Source organism: Procambarus clarkii, chromosome 8 (genome assembly GCF_040958095.1).
Source record: "Procambarus clarkii isolate CNS0578487 chromosome 8, FALCON_Pclarkii_2.0, whole genome shotgun sequence".
Classification (NCBI taxonomy): domain Eukaryota; kingdom Metazoa; phylum Arthropoda; class Malacostraca; order Decapoda; family Cambaridae; genus Procambarus; species Procambarus clarkii.
This window is the reverse complement of record NC_091157.1, coordinates 33,071,827-33,079,058: the sequence shown is the minus strand read 5'-3', so window position 1 is coordinate 33,079,058 and position 7,232 is coordinate 33,071,827.

Genomic DNA, 7,232 nt, shown 5'->3' with positions numbered 1-7,232 from the left:
AAGAATGAGGGAAACATCAGTAGCAGCTACAAGAGTGAGGGAAACATCAGTAACAGCTACAAGAGTGAGGGAAACATCAGTAACAGCTACAAGAGTGAGGGAAACATCAGTAGCAGCTACAAGAGTGACGGAAACATCAGTAGCAGCTACAAGAGTGAGGGAAACATCAGTAACAGCTACAAGAGTGAGGGAAACATCAGTAGCAGCTACAAGAGTGAGGGAAACATCAGTAACAGCAACAAGAGTGACGGAAACATCAGTAGCAGCTACAAGAGTGAGGGAAACATCAGTAACAGCTACAAGAGTGACGGAAACATCAGTAGCAGCTACAAGAGTGACGGAAACATCAGTAGCAGCTACAAGAGTGAGGGAAACATCAGTAACAGCTACAAGAGTGAGGGAAACATCAGTAACAGCTACAAGAGTGACGGAAACATCAGTTGCAGCTACAAGAGTGAGGGAAACATCAGTAACAGCTACAAGAGTGACGGAAACATCAGTAGCAGCTACAAGAGTGAGGGAAACATCAGTAACAGCTACAAGAGTGAGGGAAACATCAGTAGCAGCTACAAGAGTGAGGGAAACATCAGTAGCAGCTACAAGAGTGAGGGAAACATCAGTAGCAGCTACAAGAGTGAGGGAAACGTCAGTAACAGCTACAAGAGTGAGGGAAACATCAGTAACAGCTACAAGAGTGAGGGAAACATCAGTAACAGCTACAAGAGTGAGGGAAACATCAGTAGCAGCTACAAGAGTGAGGGAAACATCAGTAGCAGCTACAAGAGTGAGGGAAACATCAGTAACAGCTACAAGAGTGAGGGAAACATCAGTAGCAGCTACAAGAGTGAGGGAAACATCAGTAGCAGCTACAAGAGTGAGGGACACATCAGTAGCAGCTACAAGAGTGAGGGAAACATCAGTAGCAGCTACAAGAGTGAGGGAAACATCAGTAGCAGCTACAAGAGTGAGGGACACATCAGTAGCAGCTACAAGAGTGAGGGACACATCAGTAGCAGCTACAAGAGTGAGGGAAACATCAGTAGCAGCTACAAGAGTGAGGGAAACATCAGTAAAAGCTACAAGAGTGAGGGACATATCAGTAGCAGCTACAAGAGTGAGGGACACATCAGTAGCAGCTACAAGAGTGAGGGAAACATCAGTAGCAGCTACACGAGTGAGGGAAACATCAGTAGCAGCTATAAGAGTGAGGGAAACATCAGTAGCAGCTACAAGAGTGAAGGAAACATCAGTAGCAGCTATAAGAGTGAGGGAAACATCAGTAGCAGCTACAAGAGTGAGGGAAACATCAGTAGCAGCTACTAGAGTGAGGGAAACATCAGTAGCAGCTACAAGAGTGAAGGAAACATCAGTAGCAGCTATAAGAGTGAGGGAAACATCAGTAGCAGCTACAAGAGTGAGGGAAACATCAGTAGCAGCTACTAGAGTGAGGGAAACATCAGTAGCAGCTACAAGAGTGAGGGAAACATCAGTAGCAGCTACAAGAGTGAGGGAAACATCAGTAGCAGCTACTAGAGTGAGGGAAACATCAGTAGCAGCTACTAGAGTGAGGGAAACATCAGTAGCAGCTACTAGAGTGAGGGAAACATCAGTAGCAGCTACAAGAGTGAGGGAAACATCAGTAGCAGCTACTAGAGTGAGGGAAACATCAGTAGCAGCTACTAGAGTGAGGGAAACATCAGTAGCAGCTACAAGAGTGAGGGAAACATCAGTAGCAGCTACTAGAGTGAGGGAAACATCAGTAGCAGCTACAAGAGTGAGGGAAACATCAGTAGCAGCTACAAGAGTGAGGGAAACATCAGTAGCAGCTACTAGAGTGAGGGAAACATCAGTAGCAGCTACTAGAGTGAGGGAAACATCAGTAGCAGCTACTAGAGTGAGGGAAACATCAGTAGCAGCTACTAGAGTGAGGGAAACATCAGTAGCAGCTACTAGAGTGAGGGAAACATCAGTAGCAGCTACTAGAGTGAGGGAAACATCAGTAGCAGCTACTAGAGTGAGGGAAACATCAGTAGCAGCTACAAGAGTGAGGGAAACATCAGTAGCAGCTACAAGAGTGAGGGGAAACATCAGTAGCAGCTACTAGAGTGAGGGAAACATCAGTAGCAGCTACAAGAGTGAGGGAAACATCAGTAGCAGCTACAAGAGTGAGGGAAACATCAGTAGCAGCTACAAGAGTAATATGTTATTTTTCCTCACTTCGCTTATTTGTCCTTTCTCCTTAGTTACACCTCCATCTCTCCCAACGTTTCTTATTTTCTCACCAGAGTCCGGGTAGCCACATAAGCGTCATGCTGCAGCTGCTAGTCCTCACTCTTCCTGGTGCAGCTGCTAGTCCTCACTCTTCCTGGTGCAGCTGCTAGTCCTCACTCTACTTGGTGCAGCTGCTGGTCCTCACTCTTCCTGGTGCAGCTGCTAGTCCTCACTCTACTTGGTGCAGCTGCTAGTCCTCACTCTACTTGGTGCAGCTACTGGTCCTCACTCTACTTGGTGCAGCTGCTGGTCCTCACTCTACTTGGTGTAGCTGCTGGTCCTCACTCTATTTGGTGCAGCTGCTGGTCCTCACTCTACTTGGTGTAGCTGCTGGTCCTCACTCTACTTGGTGCAGCTGCTGGTCCTCACTCTACTTGGTGCAGCTGCTGGTCCTCACTCTACTTGGTGCAGCTGCTGGTCCTCACTCTACTTGGTGTAGCTGCTGGTCTTCACTCTATTTGGTGCAGCTGCTGGTCCTCACTCTATTTTGTGCAGCTGATGGTCCTCACTCTACTTGGTGTAGCTGCTGGTCCTCACTCTATTTGGTGCAGCTGATGGTCCTCACTCTACTTGGTGCACCTGCTGGTCCTCACTCTACTTGGTGTAGCTGATGGTCCTCACTCTACTTGGTGCAGCTGCTGGTCTTCACTCTATTTGGTGCAGCTGCTGGTCCTCACTCTATTTTGTGCAGCTGATGGTCCTCACTCTACTTGGTGCAGCTGCTGGTCCTCACTCTACTTCGAAACACTTGGGTTGTGTACTAATCTTCTTCACCCTATCTTGGTGTCCTCATCCCCATCCTCTCCCCATACAGCTTCCCAGGCTGGCGTCCTTGCCTGCCCTCTCTGTTCTCCTAATCTCCTCCCTTTTCAAGTCTCTCCATCAGTAGTCTCCATTTACCGCCCCTATCGTATATAACACGCGCCTTCACTCCTCATTATAGACCTCATAAAAGCAAGCTAGTGTGGGAATTTGTATTTTTTTTCTTATGGAGGGAGAGAGAGAGAGAGAAAGAGAGAGAGAGAGACAGAGAGAGAGAGAGAGAGAGAGAGAGAGAGAGAGAGAGAGAGAGAGAGAGAGAGAGAGAGAGAGAGAGAGAGAGAGAGAGAGAGTGATGGGAGAGCAAGAGAGAGAGAGGGAGAGAGCGAGAGAGAGAGAGAGAGAGAGAGAGAGAGAGAGAGAGAGAGAGAGAGAGAGAGAGAGAGAGAGAGAGAGAGAGAGAGAGAGAGAGAGAGAGAGAGAGAGAGGGAGAGAGCGAGAGAGAGAGAGAGAGAGAGAGAGAGAGAGAGAGAGAGAGAGAGAGAGAGAGAGAGAGAGAGAGAGAGAGAGAGAGAGAGAGAGAGAGTGATGGGAGAGCAAGAGAGAGAGAGGGAGAGAGCGAGAGAGAGAGAGAGAGAGAGAGAGAGAGAGAGAGAGAGAGAGAGAGAGAGAGAGAGGAGAGAGAGAGAGAGAGAGAGAGAGAGAGAGAGAGAGAGAGAGAGAGAGAGAGAGAGAGAGAGAGAGAGAGAGAGAGAGAGAGAGAGAGAGAGAGAGAGAGAGAGGGAGAGAGCGAGAGAGCGAGAGAGAGAGAGAGAGAGAGAGAGAGAGAGAGAGAGAGAGAGAGAGAGAGAGAGAGAGAGAGAGAGAGAGAGAGAGAGAGAGAGAGAGAGAGAGAGAGGGAGAGAGCGAGAGAGAGAGAGGGAGAGAGCGAGAGAGAGAGAGAGAGAGAGGTAGGTAGGTTAGGAAACAACCATTTTTTAAATAAAGTTTTTCATTTTATTTCGTTTGACATTTCAGGCTACAGAATTTTATCAAAAAGCTCTTGTTCATGAACTAATTCTTCAACTGTAAAAACTATCCAATTTACTCAATAATTGTAAAAAAATTACCTGTTTATTTAACTATAAAAATTAGGCCTAATTAACTATAAAAAATAGGCCCAGTCATATTGCTTGTTAACATTAAAAAAAGAAAGAAATTATTTAAAAAACAAATTGGCAAATTATCAATACTATTCAACAAAATAAATGTTGTTGGACATTTTGTAAGACATAAAGGCAATGTATAAGCATATTAATCGTTCGCGGCGAGTGTGGGACATTTGGGGCTTGACTCGATTTATTTAATTATTAAAGTAATGAAATCAATTACGAAGGACCACCCGCTTTTATAGTAAAGAGGGAAACTAATAAAAAGTGATGATTAGAAATTCCTAGAAGGACCAGTGTCTATAGATAAATATTAGGAAATATAATCACTTGAGTAATTAATGGGCTGTATAAATAGTTTACTTGAATCAAAGCCTCAAACACCTACATTGGGGGGTTATTGCTAGAACTTCATATACGTCTAGGAACTAGTGTGGTTCGTGCACCAGTTCATTGTGTAATAACCTAATCTTATGACCAATTAAAGAATCAATAGAAAATTTATCACCAATAAAGATATAGATCATCAACATCAGAAATTAATCATTATAATAAACACGTATTATCTCCAGTGTACAGCATTCCATAAATGATAACTAAAATACTGATAATTTGAATAATTAAAGAAATACGAAAAGTCTTAGCTTGAAGACGTTTTCGAAGACATCAGTTACGAATCATCCTCGGGATCTCCGGAATTCCTCGTAGAACACTGGGAGATAAATAACACGGGTAAAGTAACAGCTCGTGGATTGCTCACACGCGAGCTGTAATTTAAGGGATATTACGTAGCAATGTACTTGGCTACTAAATATCTTTATTCAAGAAAATGGAAATAAATTAATTTAGAATACTAACATGGGTTTTGTTTAAGTTGCTCGATGTAACGACAAGCTACCCTGCCATATACAATCTCTAATGATGCATCAAAAGGGAGTTATATATACTTAGCTAAAAGGGTACTGAATAAGTTGAAGCTTGCCGAAACCGCGTCCCAAGCTCTAGCGTCACAATGGCGAACACGTGGTGGCTAGCTTGGCTTGGATGTCGACCCGCTTATTTGGCCGGTCACGACGGATCACGAAGAACAAATTAACTAGTTCTGTGATGAGTATCAGGTTAAATCTTGCTGACAACTTCAACGTAACGTGTCCTAGACTCTGACACCAAAACAAGTTGCTCAATTCCGCAAGAAGTCTTCACGCCGCACACTGGCGACTCCTCCTCCTCGAGCTGTAGTCCACCACACAATGGCCTCTCCCTCTCCCCTCCGCGTCCCGCATTCGCCACAGAAATTATTTAACACGAATAATATTACTTCGCGCAGTTGTGGCTAAAATGCTTTGATAAAGACTGGGTTGTAATTCTAGGGAGCTAAATATTATTACTTTCTCGTCTTACGATGCTAAACGAGAAATGGAGATGATTTTAGTTCTCTCCATGGCATTCACGCGTGACGGTAAATTCATTACTTGATAACAATTGTAACTAAAAACTCTCGATTTGGCATTATTTGGGAGTTATGTTATCTGTAAACAATTATCGCACGGAATACTGATGTTTTTAGAGAATCACATTCAATTCTCTAACACACTGGATATAAATGTGTTTAACTTGGTAGAATCTGACGCAATACTGATGGTTGGGTTCGGAAGAATTCCAGCATTATTGTACAGATACAATTATTAGTTCATGTGAACACTACTGTTAGTTAATTTTAGTTACTACAGTAATTAGTAGATTTTAGTAATAGTTAATAATAATACAACAGTATTGTATTAGTGTTGGAAATTTCCAACAGCGAGGCATAGCGAGTAATATGATCATACATAGCTAAAGGCCAATACACGAGGAATTTACGAAAGATTACACACATCAATTAAAATGACCCATGGCCACCGTGAATGAATTCTTCCATTCATAACGATTTACATTTAAATCAAGACTGTTAAATAAATTAGTAAATGCCAGAACTTGGTCCACTAAAATAAGGCCCCTGGGAGACCTTTAACAAGGCAGTCAGTGCGACCAGTAGGGTGTGATGAGACATTTGGACCGTCATAATAATCATTGGACCTTCGCCATCACTACATACATCTGGGAGGCTTCCTTGGTCCCTGCCACTCAGGGTATGTTGAGCCACCACATGGTGACACTGGGAGAGTTGAGCCACCACATGGTGACACTGGGTGTGTTGAGCCACATGGTAACACTGGGTGTGTTGAGCCACCACATGGTGACGGTGGGTGTGTTGAGCCACCACATGGTGACACTGGGTGTGGTGAGCCACATGGTGACACTGGGTGTGGTGAGCCACATGGTGACGCTGGGTGTGGTGAGCCACATGGTGACGCTGGGTGTGTTGAGCCACCACATGGTGACACTGGGCGTGTTGAGCCACCACATGGTGACGGTGGGTGTGTTGAGCCACATGGTGACACTGGGTGTGTTGAGCCACATGGTGACACTGGGTGTGTTGAGCCACATGGTGACACTGGGAGTGTTGAGCCACATGGTGACACTGGGTGTGTTGAGCCACATGGTGACACTGGGTGTGTTGAGCCACATGGTGACACTGGGAGTGTTGAGCCACATGGTGACACTGGGTGTGTTGAGCCACCACATGGTGACGCTGGGTGTGGTGAGCCACATGGTGACACTGGGTGTGTTGAGCCACTTGGTGACACTGGGAGTGTTGAGCCACATGGTAACACTGGGTGTGTTGAGCCACCACATGGTGACACTGAGAGTGTTGAGCCACATGGTGACACTGGGTGTGTTGAGCCACATGGTGACACTGGGTGTGTTGTGCCACTTGGTGACACTGGGAGTGTTGAGCCACATGGTAACACTGGGTGTGTTGAGCCACCACATGGTGACACTGAGAGTGTTGAGCCACATGGTGACACTGGGTGTGTTGAGCCACATGGTGACACTGGGTGTGTTGTGCCACATGGTGACACTGGGTGTGTTGAGCCACATGGTGACACGGGGTGTGTTGAGCCACCACATGGTGACACTGGGTGTGTTGAGCCACCACATGGTGACGCTGGG